This window comes from Macaca fascicularis, chromosome 13, assembly GCF_037993035.2.
Source record: "Macaca fascicularis isolate 582-1 chromosome 13, T2T-MFA8v1.1".
Classification (NCBI taxonomy): Eukaryota; Metazoa; Chordata; class Mammalia; order Primates; family Cercopithecidae; genus Macaca; species Macaca fascicularis.
The window spans coordinates 98,891,600-98,914,398 of record NC_088387.1 but is presented as its reverse complement, the minus strand read 5'-3'; the positions used below and the strand labels follow the sequence as shown (position 1 = coordinate 98,914,398).

General features: G+C 43.4%; 1 long non-coding RNA gene across 1 annotated transcript; it reads right to left on the bottom strand.

Annotated features, from left to right (window-relative positions):
- Positions 1–16,360: 16,360 nt before the first annotated feature.
- LOC102144449 (uncharacterized) lies at positions 16,361–22,455 on the bottom strand. The gene is made up of 4 exons (XR_006691765.3): positions 22,135–22,455; positions 21,791–21,867; positions 19,442–21,019; positions 16,361–17,296 (listed from the first exon to the last, which is right to left on the bottom strand). It is a non-coding gene; the product is annotated as an uncharacterized lncRNA (long non-coding RNA).
- Positions 22,456–22,799: the final 344 nt, after the last annotated feature.

Sequence of the window (22,799 nt, the reverse complement as noted above, 5' to 3'; positions counted from 1 at the left end):
GACAGCTACCAGATTTTAGTTTATGGAACTAGGTAAAAGATAGCACCAACTACTGAGGTGGAAAGAATGGAACAGGTATGGGGAAAGATCCAGAGCTCTATTAGGGATACGCCTGGTTTAAGTCATGTGTGCAACACCTGCATGCAGCTGCCAAGCAGGCCACTGGATATAAGAGGCTGGAGCGCTAAGAGGAGGCCTTCCTGGAGATGCAAATTAGGGACTGTCAGAATACAAGTGACATTTGCAGGCTTGGGTATGGATGAGATCACCTGGGGAGATCTTTGAAGCTTATGAAGCTTTTCTTTTTTTTTTTTTTTTTTTTTTTTTTTTTGAGACGGAGTCTCGCTCTGTCGCCCAGGCTGGAGTGCAGTGGCCGCATCTCAGCTCACTGCAAGCTCTGCCTCCCGGGTCTACGCCATTCTCCTGCCTCAGCCTCCCGAGTAGCTGGGAATACAGGCGCCCGCCACCTCACCCGGCTAGTTTTTTGTATTTTTTAGTAGAGACAGGGTTTCGCCGTGTTAGCCAGGCTGGTCTCGATCTCCTGACCTTGTGATCCGCCCGTCTCGGCCTCCCAAAGTGCTGGGATTACGGGCTTGAGCCACCGCGCCCGGCCAGAGCTTTTCTCTATAGCTCTACCTCCCAGGTACCAAAACAATAAGTCAGTTCTGCCCATTTGGAGGGAGAAAAAAATTCCCAGATGAGTCTAGCCTTTTGGTGCGTGTAAATTAATGAGTTTGATGGAGCCATCTTTTCTCCAGTCAGTTACGGGCTCATTTCCATGCATGCCCACAGAGATACACAAATCAGCACTCATGACCCCCGAGGAGCCAGGCCCTCGCCAAGTGGACAACTCAGTACTTCCAAAATGTGAAGAGCTGCAAGGAAAAGGAAGAACGAGATGCAACGAGGAACCTCGAAGTGGGCAGACAACATGCTCACATGAGTGGTCAGGGAAGTCCCAGCAAGGAGGTGGCCAGGAAGCTGAGACCCTAAGAAGGAGTCAGCCATGTGGTCAGAGGGAGGATGATATTTATGGCACAGGGAATGCCATGAGCAAGAGCTCCAAGGTAAAAAGAGCCTGGTGTGGTCCAGGAACTGGGAAAGAAGAGGGATACTTGGGCAGGCAGCCAGACTTGGGTTAGCAAGGGAGTTAGTCCCCAACATGGGAAGAAATGTTCCAATCCAGCAGTTAGATTGTATGTCAACAGGCTACCACTGCAGCAGAAACGTTGCAGCACAACCACTACCAACCACCAATGCAGACTGCAATGATGCTCTCAAGACTATATAAGAAGGCGAGAGATTAAGCTCCCTGTATTCACACTCAGCTGCAGAGGCGAAGGAAGAAGCTCCATCCATATGTCGCACCCCAGCCTGGGTGAGAGAGCAAGACCCTATCTCAAAAAAAAAAGTATCTCATATATGAATATAACAAGTATTTATACCTGCATATATACGGAAGAGGGAAATGACTGGCAGATATTTACCAATGGCTTATCCTCTTCTGAGTTCATTCAATCCCTTTGATACTTATAAAGACCTCCATATTAGACACTGTACTGAAACTCAGTGTCAAATGTTGTTAATTTATATAACTAATTTAATTTTTCTTCATTCCTCTTTTTATGTTATCCGTATTTTCTCAGTTTTAAAGAATAATGATAACTTACCAAAGAAAAAGCTTCAGGCCGGGTGTGGTGGTTCACGCCTGTAATCCCAGCACTTTGGGAGGCCGAGGCAGGTGGATCACAAGGTCAGGAGTCTGAGACCAGCCTGGACAATATGGTGAAACTCCATCTCTACTAAAAATACAAAAGTTAGCTGGGCGTGGTGGCAGACACTTGTAATCCCAGCTACTTGGGAGGCTGAGGCAGGAGAATTGCTTGAACCCTGGAGGCAGAGGTTGCAGTGAGCTGAGATCACGCCACTGCACTCAAGCCTGGGCAACAGAGCAAGGCTCTGTCTCAAAAGAAAGAAAGAAAGAAAGAAAGAAAGAAAGAAAGAAAGAAAGAAAGAAAGAAAGAAAGAAAGAAAGAAAGAAAGAAAGAAAGAAAGAAAGAAAGAAAATTTCGAGAGCAGACCCCTCAGCACCCATCATCCTCATCGTCATCCTCGTCACCATCACTTTGCTAATAAAAGGATTGTTTTGTCCACCAAAACCTACAGAAAACTTCCCAAGTTTTATTTTTCTGGAAAATCAACATATACTAAAGAATTTGCTCAGGGTCCACTGAGGAAAGATAGTATATTGCTGTATTTCTGAGACATGTTTCTATTTTTTTTTTTTTTTTGATGATTTTACCAGAAAACCTGGGTAGAAAACAAAAGGCTTCTCAAGAATCCCATTCCAGAGGTAAAGATGCTAACTTCTGCTGTTTGTGAATGGGGTGACTTGGCCTTCTGTCTCAGCCACAGAGACCCTGCGATGCGGGGAGTGTGGGCTGCCAGTACAAGCTGAGCGACGGGAGAAGAAATTAGCAGGGATTCGGCTTTGTCCAGTCGTTTCTCAATGATGAGGGTGATTCAGATATACAAGAACTAGTGTCAGTTGAGTTTTAATTTATGGAGGGAAAGAAAGATGCCATCCATTACCCAGTTGTCTGTTATGGATCAGGATGATGGGCCAGCACACAAAGTGGACGGCAGGAGCACAGGGAGGAGAGGGACACCCTGGCCTCATCTCAGGACAGACAAAGCACATTGGAGGCCAAGGCAGGGGCCCAGCAGAACCAGCAGCAGAGCTAGCCTATGAGCATTCAAGGCCAAGTGCTTCCAAATCCAGTTCGGCAGGAGTGCTGCGGGGAGGCAGCACTGCAGGATTCCAGAGGCAAGCCCCAGAAGGATGAAGATCTAGGGTTGAAAGGGCCCTGGATGATTCTGAGAGAGGATGGAGGGTGCATCACCAGTGGGAAGGGGCTGAGCAAAGCTCCAAAGCTGGAAGGTAGCGGTGTGTTTTGGGGCAGCGGGAAGAGCAAGGTTGGGAGGGCCCAGAAGGTAAGGGTGGGATGTGGCAGGTGGAACAATGAGGTGAGAACTAGAAGGAGGGACTCCTGTCCTCAGATGGAAGCCCATCTGACCTGAAGCCATGTGGCTGTATCTTTTCACCCTAGGACCCCACCAGGAGTCCCTCAACAGGCCCAGATGAACTCTGTTCTGACTCCACATTCACTCTTCAAACACAGGAATGTGACCATAGACAAGCTGGTTTAAGTTTTAATGTAACCCGCCAAACCAATTCCCAGGGAGAACTGATTCTTATAAAGTCTTGGCATTTACCACCCACTATTCATCTTTATTTTAAAAGATCCTAAGAAGTCCACAAATTGCAGGGTGCAGAATACCTCAGGTTCTGTTTACTCCAGGGTTGGCCCTAAATTAACAAAAACTTGTTTTACTTAAAAACATTCTGAAGAGTGTTCTTTCAGGATTTCCTGGCTTAACTGCATGTAAAGAGAGATTCAGAAATGAAAATAGTAAGTACGAAACCTTATCCATTACTTACCAACCCAATCTTCGGCAAATTTCTGTTGTAAGTGGGCTGGGCCCATAAGAAAAGCTGAGCCTGGAAAAGTGGCCTGAGGCATTGAGGTCACTCTTGTGGCTTGACTGCAGATTATGCTGTGGCCAAGTGGAGAAGGGAGATGGCCCAGCCAGGCACAGCTGGGGCTTCAGAGAAGTCATCCAAAGTCCAGGGGGCTTGTCAATCCATGCTGACTGACCTTGATGTTATAAAGTGCCATGATATTTTAGGGATGACATGGAAAAAAATGGAATTACTTTTGGAAATGTAATTTCACTCATCCAGGTTTTTTTTCCTTTTCCCTGAATCTCTTCTTCCAGACTACACTAAAAAAGTATGCTGCCCAGAGAAGGTGGAGGAAGATATCGATGAAGGTCACAGAGTTTAGAAGCAGAATATGACATACAGATGCTCCCAGCTAACCAAAAATGAAATAGAACATCCTTCCACTGCTAGTAGAAGAGCCAGGAGAGAGAAAATGAAAGGGAAAGAGGTCAGATAGGAATTTCTGGCTCTCTCCAGTGGTTGCAACCTCTGGGGGTAGAAAAGAAATTGATAGCGTCAGACAGGTTTGCAGGGAAATGCCAGTACATAGCTGCTCATGCCTGGCTTCCCTGCATATCCTAGGAAAATCAGAGGGGCCTCAAAAAAACCTTCTGTTGGGCAAGGTGTCTACCATGGTACAGGGTGGCAAATTAGAAATGACCGAGGGAGGGGTCTAGGTGGCCACAGACGACACCCCCCGCCACTGTCCTCCTATCCTAGGAGTGCGACGTAAGAATCTAGAAGCTCCCTCATGCCAAGCTCCCAGCATCATTCACCAAGCTCAGCCTGAACCAAGAAAACAGACTACAGGATCCCCCCAGGAGTGGGCACTTTAGCAGTGGAGCTAGTGAGGACAGAGCTGCCCTGGGACAAGCAGCGGTGAGCAGGTCAGCCAGAGGACAGCGCCCAGGCAGACAAGCCCATCAAAGCCAGAACCCAGACGTCCTCTTGGGAAAGTGGGGGAGGAGTAGAAGAGCCTGCTTGAGAGGGGAATCACAGACCTGAAAAAGAATACGAATTTTCATTGGTTTATTATTTACTGGGTCATGGGGGCTCTTTTAAGCTAGAAGAAAGAATGCTACCTTCCATTGTTAAAGAGAAAGGAAGTTTTTGGTGGTGGTGCTGGTAGTGGTATTTGTGTTTTTGTTATCATTTCTATTTTTCCTGCCATCAGCAAGAAAGTAAGATCAAACCAGTTCTGGAAGATTAAAACAGCAATGTTTTTCTGCACATGCCATAATTTAACTGCTAAATTTGAGCCCCTCTACAACATACAATTGTCTTTTTTTATTTTCTTTCTTTCTTTGAGATGGGGTCTTTCTATCACCTAGGCTGGAGTACAGTAGTGTGATCTTGGCTCACTGCAAACTCTGCCTCCCAGATTCAAACAATTCTCCCTCAGACTCTCAGGAAGCTGGGATTACAGGCATGCGCCACCACGCCCAGTTAATTTTTGTATTTTTAATAGAGATGGGGTTTCAGCACGTTGGCCAGGCTGGTCTCGAACTCCTGACCCGACCTCAAGTGATCCGTCCACCACAGCCTCCCAAAATGCTGGGATTACAGGTATGAGCCACCATGCCCGGCCCCTACAATTGTCTAAAGGGTCTCTAAGGAATAGGCACACACTGCAGATGGACTCTCAAGACAGTGGCAACTCACAAAGTCCAGTTGGTAGCAGCCATTTCATCCCAATGTGAGTCCAGCTCTGTTGAAGGAAGACCCTAGCAGCAGCCACAGCTGAAGGACAGGGCCCAGCACTTAGCAGAGTGGCCTGCAAGGGCTGGAAATGATATCCAGCACCAACCAAGGAGAAATGAGGTTCTGGACAGGAAAACCAGTGCAGACTACCCAGCTTCTGGTCTGGAGAGGCTTGCTAAAGGTTTCATGGAAAACACTAACTCTGGGGATTGTCCTCTGCTGGACATTCTCAGCAAGAATAACTTCAGCCTGCCTGCTGCCCACCCGCGTGATCAGGCTCGACTCCTTGGGGAACCACGGCTGTTCATTCCCCAAGGATGCCAGCCTCATTGCTCTCCCACTTCATACAATGAGAAGAGATAATGGACTCAAAAGCACGTCATGAACTGCAAAGGGCTGCACAAAAGCTGGCATGGTTATTAATATTAGCCGTGTTTCTTTTTCTCCAAGAGAGGGAGACGGCAGCATTTATGTGTCGGTAAATCTCAAAAGGCGTCCTGCCTGGGCCGCCTTCTCCTTCTCTCCTTTGGCCTGTGAACTTCTCAGTCTGACCCAATAAGTCATTCTGATGGAGGTGTTGTTCATTATCGTGAACAAAGAGTTCATGCCTGTCTCAGCGCCCAGGACACAGGAGGCCTTTGCTCAGTACATGCTGGTGGAACTGAACAGAACTAAAAGAGATGCTACTCCTGTACTGATGTGAAAAAGCCTGGGCAAGCGTATTCTGACAACAAGCAGGTACTTCATGAGACAGCATTTCATCATTCTTCTGTGAACCTTATCTCTGGAGTGTTCCAGAGGGCAGGACCCATTTCTTCTGCATATCTCAAACCACCAGTGTCCATCCCAGGCCTCCAGCCTTGTTTGGTGAAGGAGTGCTCAATCGATCATCCAAGTGATTGCTCAATTGAAGATATGTTAGTCAAAATTCATAAATCAATCCATGGGCCCACGTCCCAGATATTGCAGAAGAGGTGTGGGGCTGAGGGCCAGGAGACCACAGTTCTGGCTCTTAACTGCCACAGGTTTAATGTGTGGCTTTGGAAAAGTCACCTCCCTTCTTTGGGCTCTGGTTTATTCATATGTAAATTCAGGAAAGAGGATTTTAAAAATCTTTTGATTGTGTGAATCCATATTCTGTCATTTTTATCTACCCCCTGCCCCACCCTCCTAGGCAACGTGAACAAAACAAAACCAGATAAAATCATCTCCAGCAATTTCACACAAAAAAGAGCTGCCCTCTTCTTAATGAGACTCCAATGAGGTTAAGACTAGTTTTCATTAGATTCTGCAACTGTTTAACGCCATTAGAATGTTGTTTGTAGAATGATTTTTAAATGTGAGTAAAATGTAAGTAAATGATGCATTTAAATCTGAATCCAAAGAGGTGACAAGGCCACTAGGAGGCCCCAGCACGTGGTCAAGCAGGAGAGGCAGGGGCAGCAGGAAATGGACCTAGGGCATGAGGGGATGCATCAGGAGACTTGCCACACACAGCCTCAAGGGTGGGAGCAAAGAATAGAGGCTGATGAATCCGGGCCTCTGTCTCTAACTGCAACAACCTATGAGTCCCTCTAATTCATGTGAAATCCCAATTTTCAAAAAATAGCAACACAATTCGTGTTAAATTTTTACTCAGCACAGCTTAATCTTGAATCTTTGATGATTTGAAATCATGCAACTTTCAATTATTGTGGCACATGCAGGTTTATACACACACACACAAACACACACACACACACACACACAAACTTCTCCCTCCCTCTCTAGAAATCATTAGATGTTTTGGTCTTAACGATGTGGAGAAATAAAAAAGCACTAGACTTGAGCTGCTACCCCGACTCTGCCCTAAGAAGCCATAGCACAATGTCTGGAAAGCAGTGTGAGTGCATGCCCAGCGAATGTTAGCGACGATGATGCTGCTGATTATGATGATGATGGAGATGTTGATGGCAATGTTTACAACTATGACAGGAGAATTACGGAAGTACCAGGGACACCCAACTCAGACTAGAAGTTAGTGAGCCCTTTCTGGAGGGAGTGACATTTGGCCAAGCAAAGAGGAGAGAAGGGTCCCCACTCACACACAGGCCAGGGTGGCTGTGCATTTCTTCCAGCAGAACTCACCATGGGCATAACCCTAACCTGGTGACTGAGAGCTCCTCCTAGCAACTGTCTCTGTCCAAAATTTGGACTTCAGCCCTTCTTGCCCTATTTCCAGGCTCACCTCACCTTCCCCACTTGACTCTCAGCGGTGCTGAATGTGTGCTCCCTGGAAGCTCTTTTTAAAAAATAAATCTTTAAGGTGAGTTTGTTTCCTGGGCATTTGTCTCTTTCTCCAGTAGCAACTCATTTAATCATGAACAGCCTTGCAAAGTTAGTAACATTAGCATCCTCACCATACATGTAAAATGGTTAGGAGTGGCATGAGCTGGATAACTGAATACTCTCCTAAAGAAGAGGAAACTAAGGCATGAGTAGGTGAAGTACGTTGCCCATGTTGATACAGCCTAGAGTAAGTTGCAGGGCTGAGGTATAAACCCAATTCTGTCTGTCTCCTAAGTCTGTGAGTTACAACAATGTCTCATTCTCAACACCCTTTATTCTAAGGATTTCAGGCTGTCTTACCTGCAAAGCTGTAAGCTCTGCAAGGTCAGAGACATTGCCTGTTTTGCTCGCTGCTGTATCCCTTAGCACAGTACTTGGCTAGGGTATTCAGCAGTGTCTCAACAAATATTTGTTGAATGAATATATAATGCCATCCACCTTAGGAGGTGATAAAGGGAAGCAAATGTGTTTCTGTGATGCTTAAATTATATATCTATGAAAGTAAAAGGTATTTGAAGTACAGTTTTTAGCAACTAAATTAGTCAGGATCTGAACAAGAAGCAGCAGCCCTCCAAGTCTCCATACAGAGGGGACTTAATAACACTTATTGATATTACACATGATGAAGAAGCTGGAGAGAGAGCAGCGGTGCCAGGAGCTCTAGAGATGAGCACGACAAGAAACGACTACCACCCTTTGGATGGAGGAACAAAGAAAAGCCACAAAGTTGCCCAGGTCAGGGGGCTGGAATCACCTGGTAGGTAGACAGTGAGTCCATCCACAAGGAGCTGGGGCCATGGACACTGCTGCTTCTGCCAAGGACTCCATCTAAGGCAAAGAGAAAAGGAGAAAAATGCACCGGCTTCTCCCTGCCTCTTGCTGTCAGTCTCCTTCCAGGGCTTTTCATTGCCCAAACCAGCTAGAAGTCCACAGACGGGGGAGTCTGGAAGAGCATTCAACCTATGCCACTGCCTACGGTGACATGGAGCTGGGCAGGGGAGGGGAGGAAACCGGCTCAGGACAGCACAGAGGTGGATTCTGAACCTAAGATTTGAAAACTATCACGGGGAAAAGGAAGGGTCAGAGTTTTTCAGACATTTCTTATATGACAGCATATTATATTCAGGAATATCCAGAAGAGGATGTTTTGGACAAATTGGAGAAGTGGCCACCTCTGGCTTTGAAATTCCCAACTGAAATGGGTGAATGATGCAGGTTTGGGAACGGGGAGCAGGTGCAGCGTGAGATGTTTTCTCTCATTCTTCATTCCACTGGGATGTTGGTCCCCTTGAGACCCACTGCCCGGGCCATTGCCTGTTCACAAAGACAGCCTGAGCCTGGTCCCTTTAGCTCCCTCCTGCTTACAAACTGGCTGCACAGGATAACTGACTTAGCAGAGGGAGTTCTATGGCCCCAAGTAAAGACCTCTGGCTCAGAGCAGGCTAAATGCCTCGTTTCACCAAGGTTCCCCAGTCCAAGTCATGGAAGAGAGATTGACCACCAGAGCAGGAAAGACCCAATAAGCTTGTCTGGTTCGAACTCACTCTCCACCTCTACCTACCTCCTATTCCAAATGCAGGCACTGAGAGCCAGAGATTGAAAGAGGTTGGACCACAGTCACATGGCTCCCAGGGGAGGAGGGACAGACGTGTGTGTGTGTGTGTGTGTGTGTGCGCTTGAAACTGAATGTTTCACAATATAAAAGTGAAAGACTATAAAACCTTGAAAGTTGGAGAATTGGTGTTATGGTAAACTGAGTGATTTGATTAAAAATGATCATACTTGGCACATTAATCTCAATTTTTAAATATTTATAGTTAATACATACAAATCATACTCAACAGAGCTTAACAATTTATTTTTGATGATGCTAAAGACACCAAAGACCTTGCCAGCCCTCCGTTGGGGATGCCTCAAAAAGATGCAGGAGATATAGCTAAATGTGCGATGGCCTCAGGACATGTCCTGGAAACCACTTTTAAAAATAAATCTCTGGAGACTTTGCCTTCTGTCTATGACAGAGTAGCTTGTGTCAGGTTAACCATCCTGCAGAGAACAACTATAAAAGCTAAATATATTTCAGAAAACAGCTGTTAAGAGTCATCAGAGAGTAACAAAGGCAGCCAGGACTTTAGGGGCCAAGATCCTGGAGTGAAGGGAAATGCAGTGAGTAAATCCTCCATTTCCCCCACGTTTTCCCCTCAGGGCATTTGCCGGCTCTCAAAGGATGTCATTGAGACAGAGCAGAAACATTGGCCTAGACCTGCATCAGCCTTGCTAATCTGGACAGACAAAAATTAGAGTTCAAAGCTACCAAGGTGACCAGAATATTAGGGACCCTTATCCTGGAGAAAGAGGCTGTATAGAAATGAGCTAGGCATTCTGCGTATGATTCCCCCTCAAGGGATTCTCTCATTCCTCACATTGCATTTGATGGGCAAGAGACCAGGAAACTAAGCCATAAATAGGCTGAAACCCAGCAGAGGTTGAGCAATCTCAAAGTAATGGGGAGAAAATATACTGAAGTTCAGGGCCCACAGAGAAGGAGAGATGTTGGTAAATAACCTAGATTTTCCACTGAGACAACAGAAGGATTATACTGTAGATGGACACTAAGAGTAAAATCAAGCCAGACGTACACCATCCCTCACAAAGCCTAAAACTCAGTCTCAAAATATCTCAATTCATGATTAGATCAAGGTGATTTGCCCCCTCTTTAACTGCTGCTAGGGAAAAAATAAACACCTCTGTAAAGGAAAACAACATCATCCAGAGCTTCAGCAATGTTTCATTCACAATATACAGTATTCAATCAAAAATCACCCAGCATTCCAGGAGACATGAAATGAAGTCAAGTTTAAAAAGGAGAGAGAATTTAGACAGATATAGGTGGCCCAGATACTAGAGTTAACAACAAAGACAGTATTAATAGTTTATTAATATGAATAAATATTTTCATCAAAAAATAGATGAAAAGGTAGAGAATTGGAATCTATCTAAGAAGAAACAAATAGGAACTGAGAAAGACAATAACTAAAATTAAAAATTCAACAGAGGTAGGGTGCAGTGGTTCACAGCTATAATCCCAGAACTCTGGGAGGCGCAAGGAGGATGACTGCTTGAGGCCAGGAGTTCAAGACCAGCCTAGGCAGTATACTGAGACCCCCATCTCTACTTTTTAAAAAATTTAAAAATTAGCTGAGTGTGGTGGCACACACCTGTAGTCCTAGCTGTTGGGGAGGCTGAGATGGGAGGATTGCTTGAGCCCAGGAGTTCAAGACTGAAATGACCTATGATTACACCACCATACTCCAGCCTGGGTGACACAGCAAGACTCTGTCTTGAAGGAAAGAGAGAGAAAGAGAGAGAGAGACAGAGAGAGAGCAAGAGAGAGAAGCGAGGGAGGGAGGGAGAGGAGGGAGGAAGGAAGGAAGGAAAGGAAGGAAGGAAGGAAGGAAGGAAGGAAGGAAGGAAGGAAGGAAGGAAGGAAGGAAGGAAGGAAGGAAGGGAGGAGAAAGAAAGAGACAGACAGACAGAAAGAAAGAAAGAAAGAAAGAAAGAAAGAAAGAAGAAAGAAAGAAAGAAAGAAATTCAATAGATGGATTTAACAGCAGAAGAAAGGATTAGAAAATTAGCAATTAGGTCAGTAGAAAAATAACCAAATTAAAGCAGAAGGAAAAAAGATTAAACACATATGTATGTACAGAGAAGGAGAGAGACACAGAGAGAGAGAGAGAGAAGCATAAGAAAGATGTGGGACACAATGAAAAGAACCAACATAAATGGAATTTAAGCTCAAGAAGCAGAGAAGAGAGAAATGGACAGAAGCCATGTCTGAGGAGATAAAACCCAAGAATTACATTAATATACAGATTCAAGGAGCTCGAACAAAATTCAAACACAGAAAAACAAAACAAAACAAAAAAACTATACAAAGGCACATTAGAGTAGAGTTCCAAAAAAATCAAAGACAAGAGAAAAATTTTAAATAGCCATAGGAGGTGAAAAAAAAGATACATTAAGGAGCCACAAGACCTACTCCACACAAGCAATGAAAGCCAGAAGACAAGAGAAGGATGAAGATAAACGCCAAAATTAAATAACTGGTAGTCTAAAATTCTACATCCAGTGAAAATACCCTTACAAATGAAGGTTAACAAATATCTCAGGTGAATAAAAACTGAGTGAATGTGTTGTCAATGAGTGGATAAAGAAAATGTGGTGTATATACACACCATGGATTACTGCACAGTCATTAAAAGGAACAAAATAATTTATTTAGCAGCAACTTGGATGGAGCTGAAGGCTGTTATTCTAGGTGGAGTAACACAGGAGTGGAAAACCAAATACATATGTTCTCACTTATAAGTGGGAGCTAAGCTATGAGTATGCAAAGGCATACAGAATGATATAATGGACTTCAGAGTCTCAGAAGGGGGAGGATGGGAAGGAGACCAGGGATTTTTTAAAAATACACATTAGGTACAATGTACACGACTAGGGTGACTGGTACACTAAAATCTCAGAATTCACCACTGTATAACTCATCCATGTAACCAAAAACCACTTGTACTCCAACAGCTATTGACATTTTTTTAATTAAAAAAAAATGTTGTCAACAGACACACTAAAAAAATACTTTAAAGGGAGTTTACTCAGACAAAACAATCTAAGTTAGAAGAACGGCAATGCAGAAAGCAATAGAGAGCAAGAAATGGTACATACGAGAGTACACTGAAATGCACATAGTCTATTTCAAACAATAAACATAAGAATGTCTTATAGGATTTCAAATACGTAGAGAAAAAAAAGCATGACCAAACTAGCATAACAGAAGAAGAGAGCTAGGTAAATGGAATTAAAGTTGTGTAAGGTTCCTGTATTGCCCAGAAAGTGGTGAAATTATTAATTGAAGGGTAAATTCTGTTAAGACGTATGGTAAATCTCTAGTACAGAGATTTACTGTCTACTTGTTAAACTGTCTAATTGTTAAACTGTCTAATTGTTAAACTGTCACCATTGCCAAAATCAAACCCAGAGCCTGTTTTGTACAGTTGAAGAGCTAAGAATGTTTTTCATATTTTTAAAGAATAGTGGGGGTAGGAAGAGAAGGAAGAGGAGGAGGAGGAGGAGAAGGATTGGGAAGAAGAAGGAAAGTCACAGACTGAAGGTGGTGCTCAAAGCCTAAAATATTTACTTTTTTTTTTTTTTTTTTTTGAGATGGAGTCTCGCTCTGTCACCAGGCTGGAGTTCAGTGGCACGATCTCGGCTTATTACAATCTCGGCCTACTGGGTTCAAGTGATTCTCCTGCCTCAGCCTCCTGAGTAGCTGGGACTAGAGGTGTGCACCACCACACCCAGCTGATTTTTATATTTTTAGTAGAGACGAGGTTTCACCATGTTGGCCAGGATGGTCTCGATCTCCTGACCTTGTGATTCACCCACCTCGGCCTCCCAAAGTGCTGGGATTACAGGCGTGAGCCACCGCGCCCGGCCAATATTTACTATTTAACCCTTTACAGAAGAAGTTCATCATTCCCCACTCTGGGTAATACTGAACAAATAATAAAAGAATGTATAACTAACAAACTAATAGAGGGAGGAAATAGAATAATAAAAAACAATTAAAAGAAGGCTGCAAAGAGAAAAAGGGAACAAAACTAGATAGAACAAATATAAAACAAATAATAAAATCACAGAATGAATACCAAAAATATCAGGAATGTATTAAAATTTAACTAGACTCAATAATCCATTAAAGTAAAAAGATTGCCAGACTAGAAAAACCAAACAAAACAAGAAGACTCAGCTATATGTTACTTACAACAGACAGAAACAGAAACAATTTGCCATGAAAACACTGACCAAAAGAAAGCTGGCTTAGCTATCCCGATATCAGACAAAGCAAGACTGTAAGGCAAGAAGTATCTCCAGAGATAAAGAGGAGCATTTCATAATGACAAAAAGTCAATTCAGCTGGAAGATTTGATAATCTGAAGTTTGTATGCACCTAAAAAGAAAACCTAAAACGTGCAAAGCAAAAACTGACAAAAGTAAAAGTAAAAACACATCCATTATCATAGTTGAAGATTTCAAATACATCTTTCAGCAACTGATAGAATAAACTTTCAGACAATAAATCAGTAAAGATACAGACTTGAACAAGATGATAAACAAGGGTGAACTTAGTGACTTATACAGAACACGGAGCCCAGCAATAACGGGATTACATTCTTCTCAAGTGTGTGTGGAACATTTAACAAAATAAATCATATTCTGAGTCATGATGCAGATTTCAGTACATTTCAAAGGGCTGAAATCATACAGAGTATGTCCTCTTACAAGAGTGAAAATGTAGTAAAAATTAATAGGAAACATTCTTTAAATCCCCAAATGTTTGAAAATGACTAAATAACAGTTCTAAATAAGCCATGTTTCCAAACAACAAATCAGAAATTTAAAATTTTAATGGAAATTAGAAAGTATTCTGAACTGAACAATAATGAAGAACCAACATGTTAAAACTTGTAGAATAGAGTTGAAACTATGCCTAAAGGAATAATGTATACCCTTAAATATGTATTTTAAGAAAAAAAGAATGAGAGAAAATCATTGATCTAGTGACTATTTCTAGGAGATAGAGAACAGCAAATTAAGACAAATAAATTAGAAGGAAAAAATCATAAAATATAAGCCAAAAAAATGAAATAAACATAAAATAGAAAAAAAAAATCAACAGAGCCAAAAATCGGTTCTTTGAAAAAAACTAACACAATTTGCAAATCTCTCAAAAGACTGATCAAGAAAAAAGAAGGAATGAGCTACTAATATAAATCATGAAAAAGGTGCCATCACTAAAAATCCACACAAGCATCAAAGTGGCAATGAGATGATGTTCTGAACAACTTTCTGCCCCAAAATTTGACAATTTAGATGAAATACACAATTTCTTTTTTAAAAAAAAGCACACATACAACTTGCAAATATTGACACAAGAATTAGAAAGCCTTTATTTTTCTTTGTTCTATTTTTAGTAAAGACAAGCTCTCACTATGTTGTCCAGGCTTGTCTTAAACTCCTGGACTCAAGTGATCCTCCCGCCTCAGCCTCCCAAAGTGCTGGGATTCCAGGCATGAGCCACCTCAGCTGGCCAGAATTAGAAAGTCTTTATCATCCTATCCACTAAAGCTGAATGTTGCATTGCCATGATCCAGTGATTCAATCTGAGAAATGACTACCGAGACATACTGAATATGCCCTGAAATGTTCTTAGGGAAACTATTTCTAAGAGATTAAAAAACACTGGAAGCTACCCAAATGTTCATCAATAGTAAAAACATTAAATATATCACGGTGTATTCATGCAGTGGAATACTATACAACAATGTAAACATTGAACTACTCCTCTAGGCAACAACATAAATGAATTTCAGTCACTAATGTTGAACGAAAAAAGTCGGATACAAAAAAATAATACTGTGTGAGATTCCATTCATGAAACAAAACCATTTTGATGAAAGGCAGATGTCGGTTACTTTGTGGAGGTAACGAGTGGGAGGAGCATAGGAAGCCTTGGGGATGTGCATGATGTTACCTATCTTGAAATGAGTTTGTCTACTATGTAAACATTTATCAGGCTGTACTCTTAAAATTGTGTACTTTTCTGAATATATGATAATGTCAACCTTTTAAATTTACAAATAAATATTAGTCCAGGCACAGTGGCTCACACCTGTAATCCAGCACTTTGAAAGGCCAAGGTGGGCTGATCACCCGAGGTCAGGAGTTCAAGACCAGCCTGGCCAACATAGCAAAACCCCGTCTCTACTAAAAATACAAAAATTAGCCAGGCACAGTGGCGGGCGCCTGTAATCCCAGCTACCTGGGAGGCTAAGGCAGGAGAACTGCTTGAGCCCGGGAGGCAGAGGTTGCAGTGAACAGAGATTGCGCCACTGCACTCCAGCCTGGGTGACAGGGAGAGACTCTCTCTCAAAAATAAAATAAAATAAAATAAAAATTAAATAAGTCTCTGATGCAAGGTTGTTTCTGGGTGTCTGTGTCTTTCTAATAAAAGTAAACAGCAACACAATATTTACCCCTTCATATCCTTATAATAGAACTTGAGAGCACTTTAAAAGCTTGACCCTGGGATCACGTTTTTCCCAATACTCGACTGGAAGAACGACTCCCCTCCCGCTTGGGAAGAGACAGTTCTCTCTATCTGTTGACCTACAGCATAAGGAGGATAAGGTGTGGGATTTTAGGAGGAAGGGGATTTGACCCCATCTCAGAAACCATATCAGAAGGATCCACCCATGAAAGCAGCGGAGTACCCAGCAGAGAAGCTAGCAACAGATTCTCAACTTTCTGACTATTGGGTTTTCTAAAATGGGTATTTACAATATGATAGAAACCATGTGAGCCTTCGTTATTCAGTGTACCCTTCGCCTCTAAGAGTTTGGATGATTGAATGGTGCCTTTCATGCCAGAGGGGTGACTGCTTTTGCAAAGGCATCAGATCGGGGTACTTTTCACCAGAGAAATCCTTCCTCCAAACAATCAGGAGAGAAAAGAGAATCCGAACGAAAATTAATACACTAAATTTTAAAGACAAAAAGGTAAAGCTGTTTTTGCCATGGTTTTCCCATACCTAGATTTACTTTCTTGATTGAAGTAGTTTTGTGGGTGTAAGTGATTTTTTTGAAGAGCAAATTTAAAGACTTTTTATGTGTCCCAATAGAAAACATGTCATCTCGAAAATAATTATTTTTGTAATAATCTGTTTATTAATGAAGTGATCTGCAAAATAGATAATGGTTTCTCAGGATTTCAGGCACAGAGATCCTTCCTTCTGCTGCATTTTACTTTGTTTTGCAAAAGTATATCAAGAAGCAACTCAAAATTTGCTGACAGATTTTCTTAAGTACAACAGTTTCAGAAATGCATGCTCAAGTGGGTTAAATATGCCCACACTCATTGGATTGTGCCCCTAAATTATTCTCTCTGGTAATGGAAATGTTTTAAAACTGGTTGTGATGGCTGCACACCTCTGTAAATTTACTAAAATTCATTGAGTTGCACACACAAAACAGATGAATTTTATGATATGTAATAATTCAAAAAAGGTGTCTTTTTAAAAAAGGAAATCAATTGAACATTTTTAAAAAATTATTTCCTCTATTTCCCCATCTTGTTATGGCAATACTGAGTGTTGAGAAAGAAACATTTCAGGGAAAGACAGCAACTATGCAAATGCTAATTAGATGCAAATATGGGGAAAGAAGATTCAAGAGTCCTAGTGGCCCACAAGTTGAAAAATGAACACAAGTCAGCAGCAGAACGTTATTTTTTCTGCTGTTTTGTGCTATGTCTTAGAACATATCCCCTTTTAGGGGACACAGTATCTCTTATGCCTTAACACCAGAGATTTGGCATAAAAATGGAGCCTGGGTACTCCCAAAGTCAGTACTTAGTTTAATACTTATTCTCACTTATTACTTGTTACTCTTTCTACTTCTTTCATCTTCATTAATTACCACGCTGTTCAGTCCTTATGTTGTCTGTGTAAAGGCTAGTATCCACAGGCATGCGAACTTTTCCATCTCTGAGGACAGGAATCATATTGTATTCTTCCTTGTACCTGGAGTCAGTGAAAGCACTTGGCCAGAAAGGGCCCCATTTTTCTCCTTCCTGGTCCAGTGCCTGGCAAAAAGAATAGGTTCAAAAATGTTCATTTCCTTCCTTTCTAGAATCCAGGTGCTCCATCAATACCAAAACTATAACATAGGCCTGATAAAAGAGGCCATGGCACTGCCGTGTGGCCCATAGAGGAAGCATCATTCAGGAGGGTCACCGTGGTCCCTGCAGTTGAATAGGATCTGAATCCAGTGGACAGGAGGCCCTTCCCCTTTTCTCCAGCCATCCAGCCATTCCTTGCATCACAGTCAGTGCACAGCCCCCCAACCCCAGGCAAGCCTGTCCTGCACCCTGTGGACTCTTTCGTCTACCTGCTGGAGTCTGGCAACCTCTTCCTGGCATCACAGTGACCCCTCCACCTGTGTCTGAGGCTCTGTCCAACAGGCTTTGAGCAGCCCACATCCAGCTCAACTTGGACCCAGGGCCCAGCCCAGTCCAGCCCAGCACGGAGAGAATTGTGCCTCAGCTGGAGGGTGGATGGTGCTCTGTGGTTCCAAATGGCCAAGGCTGGGCACACTGGAAGGACGCCCACAGAAGAGATGGGACACACTCACTGTCCCAGCCACTTGCTCACTGCCCACCTCCATAGGCCCTCCTAAGCTCCAGGAGGAGTGGGGGCTTCAACCGGATCTGTGCTTTTCTATGCCTGCCTAGGGCCTAAATGCCATAATCACAGAGCGCTTCCTGCTGCCTGGAAGAATCAGTAGGTTTTTAACCTGCATTTCTAGAATCTTTTTACATTCTCCCTGACAACTCTGTTACTTTGGGTTAAAAACAAACTTTAGCAGCTGTGTAACCTTTAGTCTACAAAGATTGTCAGATCCAAATTCAGAAAATAACACTGCTTCAAACTCCTGTAGCTGAGAAGGCCCAAGGTGACAAAATCCAGGAGGGGAGAAAGCTGTTAGCTGAGGATGCTAAGGACAGAACAGGGGGAGGTCAGTTACATTTCATATTAGCCAGAAGTGTCTAACTTATGTTACATTTTGGAAAAAAACAAGCTGCAATAATGTCACCACTAAATTAACACCATTAAAGAAAAGCAATTACTAGTGCTTAGAGTTATAGACTCTAATAACAATAATAACACACACAGTATAGCATCTGAGTGGTTAAGGGCCTCGCTTTGAGAGTTACAACCAGATTCGAATCCCAGTCTCACCATTTTATGGCAATGCTGTGTGTTTACCTAACTTCTCTGTGTCTCTGTTTCTCTATTTGTGCAGTGGAAATGATGCCCAACTCTTCAAGGTAATGAGAGATTAAATGAATGGAAGTGAGATTCAAAGGACTTGAGGTAGACAGAATACCAGCCCCTCAAAGATGTTGTCTTCCTCATTCCCCAAAGCTGTGCATATGTTACCTTATATGGCAAAAGGAACTTCACAGATTTGCTTAAATGAAGAGAGGGACCTAGACTATCTGGGTGGACCTAGCATAATCACAAGGGTCCTTCTGAGAAGGAGGCAGGCAGTTCGGAGTCAGAGATAGCAATGCCATGGCAGAAGAGAGGTCAGAGAAAGAGTTAAAGACACTTTGCTGCTGGCCTTGAAGACCGAGGAAGGAGCCAAGAGCCAAGGAGTGCAGGCAGCTCCTGGCAGCTGGAAAAGGCAAGGGAAGCCTCCTAGAGCCTCCTGAAGGAACACAGCCCTGCAGATTCCTCGATTTTGGCCTCTGGTTTCCAGAACTGTAAGATAATCCATGTATGTTGCTTTAAGTCACAGATTTTGGGGTAATTTGCTACAGGAGCAAAAGAAAACTACATGGGGCTTTGAGCCTACTTTAGCACAGTGCCCAGCACATTCTAAAATGTCTCCAAGTGCAGCCAGTGCTAGTAGCTACTAATACTTGGAGGGACATTAACGATTCCTTTGTGACCAAACACCCATCACAGGCCTTCAGCTCTTCCAAGGGACTTTCTTCTCTCCACTCGGTCATCTCCACTGACAGGCGCTCTCACCCCGAGAAGCTCCTCTGTTTTAGGAAGCTGTGAGATGGGTATAGAAGGGTCACTCTGGGGTGGACCTGAAATTTGCCTGCTAGGCCTTTCCCGAAACCAGGGCCCCTCTGCTAATGACATGCCTTCAGATCATTGCATGCAGGTCTCAGCTAACCCCAGAGGCTTCATACCTAAACTCTGAGTTTTCTTACCTTCAGACTGACCTCTTCCAGTTCCTTAAATGTTTCTCAGATGACAGGATTCAGAGCTCCCTCCCCGAGACACATCGCTCTTCTTCGTCTCCACACTCTCGGGCATCTCACAAAGGGGAACTCACCACCAAATGCAACATTCCAGGTGTCAAGAGCATCTCTTTCATGCTTCCCTCAATTCAACCCAAGGCCACAATGGGCTTAGAGCAGCTGAACAACGTGCCGTGTTACTGTCAGCTGAGATTCTTGTTTTTTTTTTCTCTCTGCCGATGATTTTGCCTCTTGGCCCTGCACTCACACAGGGACTATTTGGACGGGAGCATCTCACCCTACCGTTTCCCTGTTTCATCTTATATCATTACATTTAGCTTAGCACTGTAGTCTGTTCTTTGGGCCCTGGTGTGTCAACCAAGGTATTCTCTGCATGTCGTCTCCAAATGTGTCAGGTATTAACTAAGTCATCTATGTCCACACACTAATAAAAATATCAAATGCGAAAATGACTGTGCCTTCAACTAGAAATGCACTTCCGCAAGGACATTGACTAGCATCTTTGGGAATGGCCATAAAAACAGTTCTAAATCCACCTAACAGGCATGCTGGTCTGCAGCTGAAATTACTTCATCTCATGCACAAATTTATCATGAGATTCCTTGACAGACAGACAAGCCGAGGTGTACTTTGTCTCTACCATAGCTAACACAATTCCCTGACATAATAATCTAGCAAGCCCACCACGAAACTGGGAACACAGTTACCTTGTCGTGGCTTGCTCTTAAAGAACCCACACAGGCTTCTAGAGGATTCTGCTCCATTTTTCACGTGCTCACAAGTCAGCCTTAAGTAGTCTGATCAGAGAACTTAATGAGGATGGATAGGAGAGCCCCACTTCTGTAGTTTGCAGGAGCTTTCCCCCTCTTTACTAATCAGACCTATATTTTGCCATCTCTAGCGTTCCAATTTCTTTCACAGTCTCCATGTTCTGTAAAGATTATCAGCAGAGGCTTTACAGCTTCAGAGGCGAGTTCTCTCTACTCCCTGGAGTGTAATTTGTCCTGGCCAAGAGACTTGAGCTCATTTACGGCAGCTTGGTACTGTTAGAATCTTTTTACTCATCTAGAGCTTCAATTTTCTCTTACCAAAGTTTCTTTTTCTTTTGAGTCAATAGATTGTTCTCCTTGGCAAAGAAGAAGGGAGCAGAGTTCTGCTCCCTTGCTGTCATTCTAAAATGCAAATAGCGTGGTGTTCCTTGGTCAGCGTTAAATCCTTGGGTGACTGGCTCCCCTTGGCTTTCAGCAGTGATTCTCAAACTCCCCTGGGGTACTTGTTAAAAAAGCAGATTCTCCAAATCTCCTCTCAGAGGCTGTCAATTGCCATGTTAGTCAGGGTAAAACTAGCAGTTAAAACAAATCCAAAGATGTACGGAGTCTCAAGCATGACAGAATTTCTCATTCTCCTAAAGCCCAATAATGAGTGTTCTGGATCAGTGGGTGGTCATCTCCAAATAATAGTTCAGGGATTCAGGGCTTCCTCAATTTTTGTTGCTCTGCCACCTTCAACATGGGGCTTCCAAGATCCCTGTGCAAAAACATAAAGAGAAGGAAAAGTGCATGGAGAAGGTGCAGGGCAATTTTAATGACTCAGGTCTGGAAATGGCAAGCATTAGCTGCATTCACATTCTATTGGCTAGATCTCAGTCACATGAGTGCACCTACCTGCAAAGGAGACTAGAAAATCGTCTAACTGCAAGGATAGTCTCACTCCAAAGGATGCTGGGAAATGTAGTCAAGCTCAGGAAGAAAAGAGAGTTATGCTGAGCAGTCTGCCCATATGGACATAAGATAAGGCTTAAGAATCTGCATTTTCACAAACCTCCCAAGAGATTCTGATGTAAGACCCCATTTTGACCAACACCGCCCTGTCCACTCACAGTACAGGCACCCAAGGCCTTGCAAAGTGGGTTCCACAGTCCTCCCCAGCCCTGTCTGCTCCTCCACCTTGCTCTAATCATATAAAACACTGGCAGCTCCCCCAGCCTGCCCAGCTACTTCATGCCTCTGTGCTGGGTGTCTCCTTTTTCTTTGCCCTTTCTCCTTTGGTTCACTTGGCAAATTCCTGCTGATCCTTTGAGACTTAGTTCAAGTGTAATCTCTTCGGCCAGGTCATCCCTGACTCACCTGCCCCAGGTAGTACTGCAGAGCCTTTCCTCGTGTCCCTGACCTTCCTGGCCAGAATCTCATTATGGTATTGATTATGCTGAATGGCATTTTGCATTTGCCTTCCCATTTGACTGGGAGACCTCTGAGGGCAGTGACCTTTCCTTTGTGTACTCTGTACCTTACACCTTACCTGGTACCTCGTGGCAGTCAGGCAGTCAGGAAGAGTTGACTCCACAGAAGCCATAGAGAAGTTCCTTTCTTGATTTTCTGCCCATGCCAAAAAAAAAAGAAAGCTTTTTTTGGTTGTTGTTATCCTTACAATTTCACTGCCTTAATTAATTAGACCTAATTAGCAAACTAGGTTTGTGTGACTCTGCTACACTATGCTCCTTGTTCCCTTTTGCCAGCTCTACTCAAAGGTGAGCTTCTCCAGGAGCTGCCCTGGTCTCATCAGCAACCTGTTCCCACCTTACTATTTCTCTTCAAGAGCACTGGCAATTTACACATTTGGAATTTTACCAGGAGTTCTCCCACCTTCTTGAGCCATCTCTCTTGGAGTCTCATGTCCTCTGATTTCTTGGGGACCATCAGAAGCCTGAATTCCTGAAATCTGGGAAGTACATCCTGTCATCCTTCCATTGTCGAGAAATCATGGAATCTAAGAAGATTGTTGAGGTAGCCAGCCTCCAAGATGGCGTCCAATGATCCCCACCTCCTGGTGTTCATAGCCTGTGTCCTTTCTCACAGTCAACCAGGGTCAACTGTGTGGTCAGTCCACGATTGGGCTCACTCTCTTGCTCTCTCATACGCTCACTCTCCTTCATCACTTGCTGCTCAGGCAGAAACCAGGTAGCCCTGTAAAGAGAGCCACATGGCAAAGAACTGAGGCCTGCAGCCAACAGCCATGCGAGTAAACTTGGCAGTGAATCCATCAGCCCCAGTAGAGCCTCGAGATGACTGTAGCCTCAGCTGACGTCTGACTGCAACTTTGTGAGAAACATGGAGCCAGGACCACCGAGCCACAATGCTCTTGGATTCCTGACCCTCAGACAGTGTGAGGAAATAAATCTTGTTTGTTTTAAGCTGCTAAGTTTTGGGCAAATTTGATAGGCAGCAATAAATGACTAATACAGTTGGGCTTCTTTCATTCATTCTCATCTTATCTTTCAGTCTCCTTTAGGTCAGACTTTAGCAGCATG